The sequence below is a fragment of the Hyperolius riggenbachi genome, chromosome 7 (assembly GCF_040937935.1).
Source record: "Hyperolius riggenbachi isolate aHypRig1 chromosome 7, aHypRig1.pri, whole genome shotgun sequence".
Classification (NCBI taxonomy): domain Eukaryota; kingdom Metazoa; phylum Chordata; class Amphibia; order Anura; family Hyperoliidae; genus Hyperolius; species Hyperolius riggenbachi.
This window is the reverse complement of record NC_090652.1, coordinates 85,204,520-85,221,717: the sequence shown is the minus strand read 5'-3', so window position 1 is coordinate 85,221,717 and position 17,198 is coordinate 85,204,520. Positions and strand designations below refer to the sequence as shown.

Below are 17,198 nucleotides of genomic sequence, written 5' to 3'. Positions count from 1 at the left end.
GCTGAAAGCTTATGTTTTTCCAACACTCTAGCTAGATGGCTGGAGATTCTCAGAATCTTTCAATGTGATGACACCCCCTGATGGGTGAAAGTACAGCAATTCCCATTTTATTCATGCTATCTCCACAGCCAATGTGACTCACAAGAGAAATGCTGTGAAGAGGTTAATGAACATCACAGGAACGCAGGACATTGTGTCTGGAAAAGTCAGTGTTTCTCGGGCCCCCAAGGAGCCATTAACCCTGCAGTTTCCATGCAAGGCAAGAGAAGAGCCACTGATTATGGGAAGAGATAAAAGGTTCAGAATGGAACAAATTGATTTCTCCCAATAAGGAGATGACTGAGCATCCGGGAAACATTATTCCGGGGAGGAGGGAGGGGACAGAAAACTTGTTTGAAATGATCAGAATTATTGTTCTAAGTCTGCCCTTGTTTCCATTAGTGTGAGTGTGTATATGTGTGTGTGCGGGCATGTATGGTGTGTGCGTGTGTGTGTAAGTGTGTGTGTGTGTGTGTGTGTGTGTGTGTGTGTGTGTGTGTGTGTGTGTGTGTGTGTGTGTGTGTGTGCGGGCATGTATGGTGTGTGTGTGTGTAAGTGTGTGTGCACGTGTGCATGTATGGTGTGTATGTGTGTGTGCACGTGTGCATGTATGGTGGGTGTAGCTTTATTCTCAATGAATATTGTAATAAATATATCCCATATGGAAACAAAACTTTTAGGAATAAAAAAAGGCCTCTGTGGATGAATAGAAAGGTTAGAGATAAGATGGAGTGTGAAAAGAATGCCTATAAGACCTTGAAATAGGGGGCGGAGGCTGCATTAGGCAACAGTGGTGAACTAAGGGGGTGGCAGCAGAGGCAAACCGCTCCAGGTGCCACCATGGCAGGGGGTGACACCGGAGCCCTCCTGTGCAGCTGTCCATGTCCCCAGCTGGAGCAACGAATGCAGAGTATGCAAATGTGCTATTATCTCACCTGCTGCTGCACGCCAAAGTCCACCGATGCACCCTCCTGTTACCCCTCAGCTTTCCCCCTAGTGTTGGCATCTCTAATGTTGCTTTAGCAACATTACAAACCACTTTAACAGACATCTAAACAGTAGAAATTGACAACCTAAAAGTTGATATCTCCCTCCTTCGACAAGATCTACTGAATCTATGTAAAAAAAAAAAAGAGCATGACCCACATAGAAAATTATATCCTCCCCATGCTGTCAGAAATAACTCAAATTAAAAGAAATGTGACAATTCTTTTATCTAGTCAAGAAAATATGAAAACCCACCTCAGGTTAAACAATGAAAAACCACTTGGGTGGGCCTCCCTGAGGGCTCAGAGGAAACAAACTCTGTTCAGTTCTTGGAAGAATCAATTTGGCAGATGTAACACTTTGTCTTAAACATTCTTTATAGAACTGTGCCCACCGTATTGTGCCAAAGCCACCTGGAGCCCCCCCCCCCCCCCCCACCGCACACATTTCATTTCTCAAGTACAAGGACAGAGACACACTCCTCCGCATTGTCTGAGAAGAAGACAATATCAGAAAAGGAAACTCAACAATCTCCATTTATCCAAACTTTGGAATTGAAATACAAAAACTCGGCCATATTTGCAGTACCTCTGCAATCCTATATAATAATATGCAAGTGTCCCAGCATCCTCCCTTGTCTGTGTTCTTGGGTCCATGCTTTTTGCCACTGCGCATGTGTGCAGCACGGACCCGGACAGCTGTTGAGACAGGAGGATGGGGACAGAGCGCCGGGCGGGTGTGTGCGCGGGCGGACAGTTGCGCGCGCACACGTGAGGCATGCACACATTCAAAAAACAGACCTAGAGCCCGTTTTTAAATGGGCTTGGGTCTACTAGTATTATCATATTTCAGTAAGGTTGTGAGGTTTAGTGAAAAAAAAATCTTACGATTCTCTATTAATAGCTATACCAAGGTAAGTAATCTTATTTGTCCTTGTTAAGGGTCTACTGACCTGGACTTATGTTGGAGCAAATGGATAAAGTTAGCAGATGGGGTCCATAATCAATTGCCTACCTTCATTAGAGGTCACTACCATAGACTTCCTCTAGCTTGGAAAGCACCAACAAGAATAAAAAATAAATAATGTAATATTTCTTATAATAATAATAATAATAATGGCAGTATTTGTATAGCGCCTTTCTCCTGTCGGACTCAAAGCGCTTGCGAGGCAGCCACTAGAGTGCACTCAGTGGGCAGTAGCAGTGTTAAGGAGACTTGCCCAAGAAACTCCTTACTGAAATAGGTGCTGGCTTACTGAACAGGCAGAGCCGAGATTTGAACCCTGGTCTCCTGTGCCAGAGGCAGAGCCCTTAACCATTACACTATCCAGCCACTGCTGATGAAGTGATGAAGAAAATATCTTGCAGTGGTTGGGTGTACTCCAATCTCGCTGTTTAAAGGAAACCAGAGCTGATCGAAGCTAAAAGTTTTACACATACCTGCCGCTTCCTCCAGCCCCATAAGCTCAGATCACTCCCACGCAAGAGAAGTGTGCTCTATACGTATCTCTCCAGCTGCCGCTGGAGAGATAAGTAGAGGGCGCACTTCGCATTCACAGAATGGCCGTGACTGGCTGAAGTTACGGGACCTGGTCCCGGAGCTGCAGAAGACTGAGGATGGCGGTGTGGGAGAAATCCGACCTTATGGGGCTGGAGGAAGCCCCAGGTATGTGTAAAACTTTTAGCTTTCATCAGCTCTGGTACACTTTAATACTATACTCTGAGGACACACCTGGCTACTTAATACTACAACCTGGGGGACCGAGAAGAATATGGGGGCTGCCATATTTATTTCCTTTTAAACAATACCAATTGACTGGAAGTCCTGCTGATCTGTTTGACTGCAGTGGGGTCTGAACAACACCAGAAACAAGCATGCATCTAATCCTGTCAGATCTGACAATAATGTCAGAAACACCTGATCTGCTGCATGCTTGTTCAGGGTCTATGGCTGAAAGCATTAGAGGCAGAGGATCAGCAGGACAGCCAGGCAACTGGTATTGCTTAAAAATAATTAAATATGGCAGCATCCATATCCCTCTCACTACAGTTGTCCTTTAAGGGATTTAAAATGTCTACATGTTTAATAAGAGAATTGTTCACCACGTTACAAAACACAAAATAAATCAGATCATTCAAAAAACAGCAAATAGTTAAAGAAAAAATGGCAAATATACACGCTCAGCTTTCCTACACCTGCATATAGTTCTCCTTTAAATATACTGTTTAGAATATCTCAGGATCATACTCAGGGCTAGCCCGTGATCACATTCGGCTCGCGATAGTGATTTTAACTTAAATCTCGCAATTCTTGCGTGCTTTGCGCTTGTGATTCCTGTTCAATTCCCGAACGGGAATCACAGAGCAATCTCCCCACAAAACGCTGCATGCAGCGCGTTTGATTAATCGCAACCGCTGTAGTGTGAATGTATCCATAGGGATACATTGTAGCAGCGCTTTGCTTATCTCCGGCGATCAGCAAAGCACTCAAGAATCGCCCCAATGTGAACCAGCCCTCAAATGGTACTGGAATGTGTATATAGATACAATGTTCACAACATTGGCAAGAAATGCCAGATAAAGTAAAAAAAAGTTACTAATAAAACATGTCCATACAGAGACCATACCATTTAGGAGAAACATTACTGTACATAATATAATGAATGATAACCAGGGCCGGTTCTCTCATGAAGCAAGGTGAAACATCTGCCTCTGGCGCAGAGATTTCATGGGCAGCATTTTTGTACTGTGTACACCTTCCTGAGGAGGAATGGAGTGGCTGAGGGTGAGCAGTTTGTGTGTCACAGGCTCACAGCCAGTCAGTGTGCTATTGTGTTGAGCTGCAGCATGTCATGTGAGAACACTGAATGAAGAAGAGTAAATTGTCGGGTGCTGTGCGATCATTCCAAATCGGGGAAGGGGGGGGGGGGCATCCTCACAAGTTTGCCTCAGGCAGCAAATAGTCTAGAACCGGCCCTGATAATAACAACGCTGAACTTTTATAACATTACAATAATATTACTTAGTCATTCTTAAATTCATCAGAGGTGGAGGCAACATTTTCATGAGGCCATCAGACCTAGGCACTCTTGAGCAATGTCACCTGCCCCTACCCTATGGATATGAGTTGACTCGGTAATTGACATGCCCATGCAATGTACACCGCAAACAGTCTGTGGGCACTTAGATAAAGTCTGAGGGTGGAGAAAAACAGAAAAATGAAGTGAACACATAGGGCTTGATTCACAAAAGAGTGCTAACTGTTAGCACGGCCGTTTTCGCGCAAATTTTCGCATTGCGCGTGATCGCGAATTTTCACGTGAAACGATACAATTTTGCGCGCAAATGCAAATTTACCCGTGAAACCGCGTTTGCGCGCAAAAACGTTATCGTTTTGCGCAAACATTCACGAACGCGCACAATGCGAAAATTCGTGCGAAAACATTCGTGCTAACAGTTAGCACTCTTTTGTGAATCAAGCCCATAATCATCACTGAGGCCCCCTCTGCTACAGGGTCCCATAGCAGTTGCTATGGCTGCTATTGCTATACATTTTTATGGAATGTTCGCCCCCCCCTACATAGTGCCCAAGGGGAGGAGAAGGCTGCATGACATCATAGCCCAGGCTAAAAATCATTAGGAGGGCGGGGTTACAAACCAATATACTTCAATATAACAATATCAAATCATTTCTGATGCTGAAACCATGATAATTAAGGCAAAAAAGGGTATCCTAAATAATTTATCAGATACTACTATACTGTATGTCATTATGGTTCCTCTTAATGCTCTTAATGTAGTAGTACATCCATTAGTTCGGGAATTGATCCATATAAACGTATTTTCTATAACCATTTGCTAAATGGTTCTTTGGATTTGTGTGGTTCTAATGTTTTATGCATCGATGAACAACTCTATTATTAAATATACAGAGATCTAAAATCCATAGGCATTTTCATATCAATGTGATTTCTTTTTTTTTTTTTTTTTTTAACAAATCATTTTATTGATTAATAACAACTGCCCATTAGGCCAAAATACTGAACATGTTGGCGCTTTATAAATCAATAATAATAATTTTGTTAACAACAATAATATATATCTTATTATCATATCCATTGTTTTCCTATGTGATTTATACAGCAGATGTTTGTAATTGTAGCATATCATAAGTGTATGGATTCACGTTGTCTGTGAGTCCAGACAAACATAACGTTATCACACTCCGTACAGAAGGAAGTAAGAAGTTGAGAAGCCAGAGGTAAAGTAAGGAAGGAAGCAAAAGAAGATTAAAGGAAAGGTTCAGGGAGGGTGGGTAAAAAATAAAAATCAATTTCCACTTACCTGGGGCTTCCTCCAGCCCGTGGCAGGCAGGAGGTGCCCTCGCCGCCGCTCCGCAGGCTCCCGGTGGTCTTCGGTGGCCGACCCGACCTGGCCAGGCCGGGCTCTTCTGCGCTCCAAGGCCCGGAACTTCTGCGTCCCACGCCGGCGCGCTGACGTCATCGGACGTCCTCCGGGCTCTGCGCCTGCGCAGTAGAGCCCGGAAAACGTCCGATGACGTCAGAGCGCCGGCGTGGGACGCAGAAGTTCCGGGCCTTGGAGCGCAGAAGAGCCCGACCTGGCAGCCGGCCTGGCCAGGTCGGGTCGGCCACCGGAGACCACCGGGAGCCTGCGGAGCGGCGGCGAGGGCACCTCCTGCCTGCCACGGGCTGGAGGAAGCCCCAGGTAAGTGGAAATTGATTTTTATTTTTTACCCACCCTCCCTGAACCTTCCCTTTAAGGAAGGAAAGAGGTTTGAGATTGACTCCCTGGGCCCCTCATCCCTTAAAGCGGAATATAACCCTGCATTTCAACTTTGCTCTAAAACATTATTTACAGCATATTATATGCAACCAGCATTTTTTTTTACTAGACCAGCATTGGAAGGGTTACACATAGAGCAGTGTTCTCCCCAGGCTTAATTAGGTGGGCGGGCCGCCCGGGTGTTTTGAAACCCCGCCCGCCTGTTGGTATGCACTTGCGTAGCTAGCAAATGTCACTGCTGTAATCTGCAGGCAGGAGCGTTCGGCTGGGGCACGGAAGCAAAAGCCATCGCAAGCAAAAGCCATCGCTTTACAGTGCAGGAGCGCTCCTCTGCCTGGGTGACCTCACCTTCCTATTGGAGCTGTGATTGGCTGGGCGGGTTGTAAGGGGCGGGACTTGGGCAGCACGATAAGACAGAACAGCAGCCGTCCGCATACACATGCTGGCAGGCTAATGCTGTGTGACTTGAGGCTGGGGAGAGAGCCTGGGGCTGCAGGCAGACTCTCACTCCCCAGCAAATATGGACAATTGTTTCCTCTGCCCTGGGCTGGCTGCATGAATGTCAGCAGCCAGTCCCATCCTTTCCAGGCAGCTCCGAGGCTGAGTCACATGTGATCGGGCAGTGCAGGGCACGGAGTTCTGCCGCCCCGCCCCCTTTTTCCCCGGCTACTTGACTTCAACACACACGCTCTTCTGATGTGGTGGGAGAAGTTGTAAACTCTGCAGATAAGTAATGATCTCCCTTCCACTGGATGAGGTCTCTGCTATTGTCCTCTAACCAGCAGGAGCACGTTTTATCTGATTTTTCAGCTTGTGAGAGGGCAGGGAGCTGTCAAGCTAGGGGACGTGATAAAACAAATGATAAAACAAACATGACTGCATTGACCTGCAATTTAGATTAGCTGACTTGGAGGGGATGGAGGCTGCTGCTGACTCGTTTCTGTCTCAATCCCGTATTATTATTATTATTTGGTATTTATATAGCACAAACATCTTCTGCAGTGCTGTACAGAGTATATTGTCTTGTCATTTAACTGTCCCTTAGAGCGGCTCACAATCTAATTCCTACCATAGTCATATGTCATATGTATGTATCATGTAGTGTATGTTTTGTAGTCTAGGGCCAATTTAGGGGGGGCCAATTAACTTATCTGTGTGGTTTTAGGATGTGGGAGGAAACCGGAGTGCCCAGAGGAAACCCACACACACTGAGAGAACATACAAACTTGTAGATGGTGCCCTGGCTGGCATTCAAACGGGGGACCCAGCGCTGCAAGGAAAGAGTGCTAACCACTACGTCACCATGATGCCCAAACCAGTCTCCCCATGAAATGCAACTGTAACACCCATTTGTAGTGTTCTTCCCAAGCTCTTTAAGACAGTTGCTTCACCTGGCTAATTTTGAGGAGCACCTGGCTCAACTCATTCTCCTCCTTATACTGTAAGGGGGAAAAAAATCCCCCCCCCCCCCCTCGCAACTCGAACACCACCCGGCTACTCTTTCATGCCACCCGGCTGGAAAAAAATTCTGGGGAGAACACTGTAGAGCTTTAAAATTCTGTGGAGAGAAATGCTGCCGAAGTTTAGATAGATACATTTAAGTAAACACAATGTAACAAGTGTGGAATGTGACACACACTCTGGCTGTGCAGGAGCTCTCGGACACAGAGAGAGAGAGTGAGTCACATTCCTCACTTGTTACAATGGCGTCAATTCACCAGAGGTTACCAACCTATTTATCTCTTGGGAGGTAATTTACCTCCTGTGATATCTTCAAATAGCAATTCTCCAGAAGTATAGGGGAAAATATCGACAGAGAGAAATGCAAGAGATAAATGTGAGATAAGTATGAGATAAATAAGTGATAGTTAGTAGTTAGTTTTTCTCCAAATCACAATTCACCAGGGAAGAAAGGGGGTGTGGCCATTCGTTATTTTTTCATCTCTTTATCCCCTGAATGAACCTGGAGATATTGTGGTTTTCACACAGCAGCTGCTGCTGTGGAAGATGGAGCCTTTTGAGCTTACTCTGTTAGGCCTGGTGCACACCAAAAACCGACAATAAATACCACAAAAAGTGTGCTCACTCACTCCTGGTTATCCCAGATGTACAATGTATATGCAAAATTTAACAAGGTATAAATAGTTCAGTTCATCATTTTACATGTCCATGGATCGCAGAATCAGTCACCAAGCATATAGTGTGTAATCCAAAGTCTGTCAAAGTAATCCTGCGCTCACATGTATCTCCTCCACTCCGTGGTAGTATTACACATAAAAAGAAGAAAAAACACAAAACATAGCATAATACTGTTTCAATAACCTATATTTTTTACACAGTCCCCAATGCTTTGCATGCACTAATAAATCCACCAGCAGTCAGTATTATAGGCCCTCGCCATGTGACACCATTTACCGCGCCACAGCCACCAGAAACTAAAAACCCTGTGCAATAAGCACTCGTTCAATCCTGGCAAAACACTTGGTGAAGAAATAGGCATTTTCGCAGTGATTACACCACAGGCAGGGTCTCACAGGTCCTCACCATCTGTTCTGGCCGCCCAAGCACAGACAGCAGTAAAAGCATAGACCCACGAGTTCAGATCACCTCCTCCTGTGTATAGGTTCTTAACCACCACCACTAGCCTCTCACCTTTTTGGCTGCTGCCCAAATTATAAGACAGCAACCACACTTTAGTTTTATCCCCGGCACTCTCCCCAGCGTTTCTTCAGCGGTACAAATGACTCTCCCAGAATAAAAGCTTCATCCAAACCTAATGACTGAAGGAGCTCAACATAGTGTAAAACTGTATCATTTATTAAAAGTTAAAAAGTAGTGCACTCACATCTCCCAAGTAAAAACAGCGCATATCAAACAAGGTAATTCAGCATGCCGACTTGCCCACGCCTCTAAGCTCCGCCCAACGCGTTTCGTACCTCCGTACTCATCAGGGGCTGGAGACGTGTGGGTAATCGGTGTTTTTATATCCACCATCCTGGCTCGTTGGCCCTACCGGCATTGTGCCCATCTACAAGATGGCCGCTTCAATACTTCCGCCCTCAGTGTTTCCCAGCAGGCTGTGCTGCTTCCTGTCCCAGCGTAATGTTACCCAATAAGATGTCTACGTCAGACCAGGCGTGCCTCCATTCCCATCACCAGCCTTCAACGGCAGAACTCCGGTCCGTCCCACCTCGGACGCAATGAGGTTCTGCCCCCCGGCATCATTCCGTAAACATAATGCAAAATATATGGAATCGGCTCATAAACCTAGAACACAAGAGCCGGCTCCCAAGCAGCGTCTATTGCAGTTATTCATCATGCATCTTATCAGCTAAACTAAAGATGTATGGTAAAAATGAAAAACTATGTATATACATACCCTCGCCTCAAACCCCGATGGACACACCCACTCCATTACAGGCTATACAGGTCACATGGCAGTATAACTAATACATAAATCAACTAACTCCACATTATCCTAATACGTTAATACACACCATAGCATATCTATACAATAATTTCTGCTAAGTGCATATATAATACAGGTTCCATCACACATACATTGCAGGTGCAGATATATATCTCTCCACTCATATACATAACCATACCTTACCCATAGACCTCCTCCCACCTGTTACCCCAAACCCTTGTATACCCCAAAGGGGGGAGGGGAAGGGGACTCCGGGAAAGATAGGGAAAGGAGGGTCACAAATACGTAAATGCCTCATATCTCCCAGTTTAATAATCTGATATAAAACAATTGAGATCAAACTCAATATTAAGTCCCCTTGGATGCATGGTTTGCATTTCAAATATCCATCGCGATTCCAGTTTGGACAATTCCCTCATCCTATTACAACCCCTCCATTTCCATGTTAATTTCTCTATCCCACAGAACCGCAAACCCTTCAGGTCCCTAGCATGTTTCTCAGAAAAGTGTTTGGATAAATTATGTGCCTCATTGCCCTTCTTAATATTCCTTACATGTTCCCCTATACGTTCCTTCAGTTTCCTCGTCGTCCTCCCAATGTATTGGTATCCACATGGACACCAACACAAATACACAACATGATGCGTGTTACACGTGATGCAGTCCCTTATTTTGTATTCTTTACCATTACTCCATCCCACAAACTGCTGTCCCCTAAAACCCTGTGCTTCCCTGCATCCCACACAATTATGGCAAGGAAAATATCCCTTATTACCCAATAAATCTCCCCTGTGGACATTTGGGCCATCTATAAAAATAGGAACTAATATCTGTTGCAAATTTTGTGCCTTCCTATATATAAACCGTGGTTGTGCTGGTACTTTTGATCCCAAAACATTATCGGCCCTCAGTATATTCCAGTGCTTCTTAAACACTCGTTCCACCTCATCATATCTAGAGTTGTAATCCAATAATATGGCATACTCAAAATTGGCCCCATCTTGTGTTCTACTCCTACCATTCTGTAACATTTGTCCCCTATCAATACTCTCAGTCGCTTCCCTGATTTGCAGCAGTTTCTCTCTATCATAACCTTTTTCAACAAACCTATCAATTAACATGTCTGTCTGCTCCCTAAAGTCAGTAATCTCCGAACAATTCCTCCTAATTCTATACATTTGGCCTTTGGGTATATTGGTAAGCCAATTTCTGTGATGGCAGCTGGAGTATGGAATGTAACCATTTTTATCAGTCTTTTTGAAATGTGTCCTCATCTGTAATCTATCCCGTTTTCTATAGAGGTCCAGGTCTAGGAAGCAAATTCTGTCTTGGCTATATTCCGCCGTGAGCCTAATTCCTCTCTCATTAGAGTTAAGCCAGCGCAAATACTTCTCAAATTCCTCTACACTATCACCCCAGATAATGCAGAGGTCATCAATGTACCGAAACCAGTTTTTTACTGGGCCACTCCTACTATGTCTTAGTACCTCTCTTTCCCATTTATCCATAAAAATATTCGCTACACTGGGGGCGAATCTCGCCCCCATAGCACATCCCGTGATCTGCCTATAATAGTCACCCGCATACCAGAAATAGTTATGAAACAAAACAAATTCCAAGAGACGTAAGATAAACAGAATTTGCTCCCTCTTGAGAGTTCCATCATCCACCAGGGCGTGTTCAACCGCCTGTAACCCTAGGTCATGGGGTATTATTGTGTACAAAGATGCCACGTCAGCGGTCACTAATAGGTCACCCTCTCTTAACCGCAGCTTCTCTACCTCCTGGATCATCTGCTTCGTATCGTCAATCAAATGGGGAAGTTTTCGTACTATTGGCTGCAAAAATCTGTCAATATATTCTCCCACCCGTTGATTAAGGGATTCTATACCACTAATTATGGGTCTACCCGGGGGGTTTTCTAAATGTTTGTGAATCTTCGGATTTTGATAGATAACCGGAATTCTAGGGGTGTCAATCATAAGGTATTTGAACTCTGCATCATTGATTATATTGGCCTCTACCCCCCCTCGTAAGATAGTTCTTAATTTATCTCTATACTTTTTTGTGGGATCCCCCCTCAATTTCTCATAGGTTGATACATCGCCAACTATTCTATCCAATTCTTCCACATACTGTTCTTTCCTCATAACAACCACCCCTCCCCCCTTATCTGCTGGTCTCACCAATAGATCTTTCCTTTCTGCCAATTTCAGAGCTGTCACAAGTTCACCATCTTTTCTCTGGTCCTCTAATTTCTCTAAATCTGCTACTATGAGACGTTTGAAAGTTTCAACAGTGCTTCCAGTGCTGCTACCTCCTGGGTTAAACAATGACCTATTACGCAGGCCTGTATGTACATACTCCGTCGCCACATTATTCCTATTGATAGCATCCCCCTTTGATATAAAGTATTTTTTAACATTCAGTTTCCTTACAAATTTTTGAATATTGATGTATGTCCCAAACTTATTCAATCCTTGCCTCGGGGCATATTTAAGACCCTTATCCAGAATTGCCACTTCCTCGGGTTTCAATTCAATCTGACTGATGTTAAAAATACCATTACCTTTTACCTTCTTCTTTTTTCCTCTCCCCCCTCTGCACCCTCTTCTATTCCTCGCTTTCGTCCCCCCCACCCGGATCCACCTCCCCCTCCCCCACTCGCTGTCTCCTCATCTCGTCCCATATCCTCCCAAAAAAATCATCCCCAACCTCATTCAAGGGGTCATAGCGGTTCTGTGTGGGCACCTGTTCTGGGTTATTATATTGCATATTCTGCGGTTTCCAGTCCCGCTTGGGTCTCTGGAAAATAGTGGGCGGCCTGTATCCCGGGGTTCTAGGTTGTTCATAGTTACCTCGCCATCCCCCACTCTCACCATAATGAGCCTCCCTCTGATACCCTGCTCCCCTGCCGGTTCTGCCATAATTGGAATATTGGGGTCTAGCTAGCAGATCCGCAAAATGCTAGCAGATTTTGAAACGCTTTTTCTTATTTTTCTGTAGCGTTTCAGCTAGCATTTTGCGGTTTTGTGAAGCGTTTTTGGTGTAGTAGATTTCATGTATTGTTACAGTAAAGCTGTTACTGAACAGCTACTGTAACAAAAACCGCCTGGCAAACCGCTCTGAAGTGCCGTTTTTCAGAGCGGTTTGCATTTTTCCTATACTTAACATTGAGGCAGAAACGCCTCCGCAATCCAAAATCTGCAGCAGCCCGGGAGTATGCATTTCTGCAAAACGCCTCCCGCTCTGGTGTGACCCACCCCATTGAAATACATTACCCAAGCGTATCCGCAGCCGCAAGCGGATCGCAAAACGCAGCCGAACCGCTCTGGTGTGCACTAGGCCTTAGAGCTTGCTTCTATTATGAGGAGACGAAGGCGCAGGAGGAGGGTCTGTTTAATCGCCCCTCGTATTTTTCGTGAGAGAATAGTTCTTGATAATTTTACTGAGACAGAGGTGGTGAAGAAGTTCAGACTCACTTGTGATATGATTTATGATATGATCCGGCAGTAAAAGGCGGGAATACTCTGGTCACGTAGTGGTAAAACTCCGCCTCCTACCCACAATGCTTCACTTTCAAGCTTACAGAGAGGAAAAGTATCCCATGTAAATCATTAATACCGATTACCTAACTCTCTGCTTTCTCACACTTTCCTCATGCATATCTCTCCATTATCCCCTGCTATCGAACATTTTTCTCTCTGTCCTCTCACACTGGTGAATTGACTCCAGAGTGTTAAAATACCTCATGAGATAAACTACCTACCTTTTTTCTCTTAGTAAATCCTTTCTGGTGAATTGACGCCATTGTGTTTACTTAAATGTATCTATCTAAACTTCGGCTGCGGCAGCATTTCTCTTCACAGAACTTCAAAGCTCTGTGTGTAACCCTTCCAATGCTGGTCTAGTAAAATAAAATTCTGGTTGCATACAATATGCTGTAAATAATGTTTTAGAGCAAAGTTGAAATGCAGGGTTATATTCCGCTTTAACATTCACCTAAATGTTATCACTAGTAAATAGTGCATAGTGAGAGGAGACAATGGTCTCATCTCACTAAGCTTATCTCCTGTCTTTAATAACGTTTCTAGAGTTATCACCATGGTGATGAGGCATGTAGTATTCAGGGAACATTTTACCTCAGGCAAACCTAAAGTTAACTCTTCTGTCTTTAAGTTAACTCTTCAATCCTTAAAATAACTCCAGAATTCTAAAGTTAAAGTCAGGCTGTTAATCAACTGCGTGTGAAAATAACTATAGAGGAGGTAACTTAACTACAGAGGAGGTAACTTAAGGAATGAAGAGATTTTAACTCTCTCACTGTGTGGAGGTAAGTTTTCTCTTGCCTTATTATCTCCAGCATGATCTTAGTGAATTGAGGCCAATGGCCTCAATTCACTAAGATCATGCTGGAGACAATAAGGCAAAAGAAAATTTACCACCGCACATCCATCTTGCCTTATTAAGGTGTAGAGATAAGTTTTCATAGTGAGAGAGTTATCTTATCTCTTCAGTCCTTAAGTTACCTCCTCTGTAGTTATTTTCACATGCAGTTAATTAACAGCCTGTCTTTAGCTTTAGAATTCTGGAGTTATTTTAAGGATTGAAGAGTTAATTTTAGAGATCTCACCTTAACTTAAAGACAGAAAAGTTGACTTTAGGTTTGCCTGAGGTAAATGTTTCCTGAATACTATGGCCTCAATTCACTAAGATCATGCTGGAGATAATAAGGCAAGAGAAAACTTACCTCCACATAAGAGAGAGTTATCTTATCTCTTCATTCCTTAAGTTACCTCCTCTGTAGTTATTTTACCTTCTCTGTAGTTATTTTCACATGCAGTTAATAAACAGCCTGTCTTTAACTCTGGAGTTATTTTAAGGATTGAAGAGTTAACTTAAAGACAGAAGAGTTAACTTTAGGTTTGCCTGAGGTAAAATGTTTCCTGAATACTACATGCCTTATCACCATGGTAACAACTCTAGAAGAGTTATTAAAGACAGGAGAAAAGCTTAGTGAATTGAGGCCTATATGCCTTATCACCATGATGATAACTCTAGAAACGTTTTTGAAGACAGGAGATAAGCTTAGTGAAGCGGGGCCATTGGTGATAAGGCATGTAGTATTTACTAAACAATTTACCTCAGGCACACCTAAAGTTAACTCTTCTGTCTTTAAGATAAGGAGAGATCTCTAAAGTTGACATTTCAATCCTTACAGTAAAATAACTACAGAAGTCTAAAGTTAAAGACAGGCTGTTAAATAACTGCATGTGAAGATAACTACAGTGGAGGTAACTTAGAAGCCGAAACTCTTAACTCCCGCAAAAGATTATCATGGGAAATATTGTCATGATCCAGTAGCCAATCCTTGGCCCACACACAGCGTTTGGCTGGCGGTTCACTTTCTGACCTGTTCCTTCTTCTTCTCCTTCTCATGTTGATACAGTACATAAAAACAAGCTGATGCTTGCTCTGTGGAAATCATCTTCCAATTGCAGGGAATACAAGGAAGGCAATAAGAAAAGCAATGTGCACTGAGCTACCGTCTTTCCCCGAATATAAGACACTGTCTTAGATTCTATTACGGGGAGAAATATGTGCTGGGGCTTATTTTCGGGGGGGGGGGGGGGGGATAGATGCTATGTGTATGGGGAGGCTCTTACCACAATACCACAACTCCTTTGTGGCTGCGTCCCCCTCCGTTCCAAGTAATTTCTCCGGTGGTGGTGGTGGCGGCATAGTATTCAAGCTGTGAGGGCGCCCTTTGACCCTTATGCTGCACGCAGTATGCTTTGCCATCTCTGCGCTGGCATTCCTTTCCTATTATAATCATGTGCGCTGGGCTAAGGCGTCTGAGGTGCATATTGATTATTACAAGAGGGGAGCGCCAGCGCAGCGTGTAGCAACAGCGTGAGGGTCAAAGGGCACCCTCACAGTCCACTGCAGAACAAAGTGCTGTGTTTAACTGTTTGAATGCTGTTCTGCTACAAATTTCTTTTTGTGGTAGTAGATTTTATGCTGTAAATAATCTTTTAGAGCAAAGAGGAAATGCTGAGTTTCATACCACTTCAACTCACAATTTATCTCTCTTTAACTGACAAAAGGCACCCATAGAGCTAGCGATTTTGTGGCCCGATCGACCATCTAATTAGATAATTTTATCCAATCGGATGACAATCGGTGCCATAACATGTCCGCCTGATCAATAATTTGATCAATTTTGAGCCGAAAATATCAAACAAACAATGGAATAAACATGTCAGTTTTTATTTCCAACACATACGGTTAGATATATATATATATATATATTTAGATATTGAAAAATTGTTAATTTTTTTCTTCATCTAAAAAATTTGTATAGTTGATCATTTTTATATAAAAAAAAAAAATGGGAAAATCGAATCGATTTTGATTGTATTGTGACATGCATGATACAATCTAATCGGTCAATTAGCCAATTTATTTCAATTAAAACAATCGATTGTTTAACTCAAGTACAACCTCCACATGTTGGAGATGTCAATCAGCACCTGGTTCTTATATCCACATATGGTGGGACTGCCCTCTTTTGCAACCATTTTGGAACAAGGTCTTTGAGATACACAAATGTTTATACTGTAAACCCCTCCAATACTCCAATGGCCACAGCTCTTCTCACTCTACTCCCAGGAAGAACTTCTTCCAATAAGAAATCTATCACGCCACAATTATTGAACACCGCTAAGCTTCTCATTGCATGACATTGGAAGTCCACAGTAGAGATGGCCCGAACTGTTCGACCGCGAACGGTTCCCGGTGAACTTTCGATGGTTCGCGTTCACAATTGAACACGAACTTTATGGCGGTTCTACCCGCCTCCTATACTACATCATGAGGGTCAACTTTGACCCTATACATCACAGTCAGCAGGCACAGGGTAGCCAATCAGGCTACACTCCCTCCTGGAGCCCCACCCCCCCTTATAAATAGCAGGCAGCGTCAGCCATTTCACTCATGTGGCTGCAGTAATTAGAAAAGGGAGAGGTTCTGCAGAGACATTAGGGAAAGCTTAGTTAGGCTTGTTAGGTTGCTCTTTCTTGCTGATCCTTATTGCTAAAAAGCACTCCTCATCCTCAACAGCTCTTTTGAGAGCTTATGTTGTTCTTGTGATCTATTTTTGTGTGTGTGTGTGTGTCCCACAAACATTGCATATACAGCCCTGTCAGTCAGTCTTAGCTACTGGACCTTGGCTCCTTGATAATTACTGCTGTTTCCTACTGTGCCACTGCCAGGCCCAGCACATTCAGTGAGTGACTACTACCTGTGTGTGTGACAGGCAGCTGCACATTTGTAATACCCATCACTGCATATACCTACCTGTTCAGTGCACCCACCTACCTACATGAGCGCACGCAGTGTGATATTTAATACCACCAGTCACTGTACCTGTTCACGGTACCCAGGCAGCTGCACATTTGTAATACCCATCACTGCATATTTCTACTTGTTGTTCACAGTGCACCCACCTACCTACGTGAGCGCATGCAGTGTCACTGCACCTGCAATCGATTGTATACAAAATTGAAAAAAAACCTTTTTTTTATCGAGAAAACAAACAATTTTTCAGTTTTTTTTTTTAAATAAAATCTGATTGGATGTGTTGGAAAAAACAGATATGAAAATATAAAAAACAAAAGTTTTATTAGCGGATAGCATGTTGGTTCAAAGTTTCTGATTATTCAATCAAGAGGAAAAATTAAGAATGATGCATCGCCCTTTGGCGTACATTACTTTTGTAACCACGTTGTCTCTGCGCCCGGCGAGCAGCAGATCGGACACTGTGTCAGCTGACTGCCACTGCAGAGAAGGTAATTAGTAAACATATGATGTTAACAATATGCCTGCTTCAATGAAAACAGGAAGTAGATAGACTGCAGATTTATTGCAGGATTTGTATC

General features: G+C 43.6%; 1 protein-coding gene across 1 annotated transcript in view; it reads right to left on the bottom strand.

The window, feature by feature from the left end:
- SBK1 (SH3 domain binding kinase 1) overlaps positions 1-17,198 on the bottom strand; it is a 163,568-nt gene that overhangs the window by 110,360 nt on the left and 36,010 nt on the right. The window lies entirely within an intron of this gene.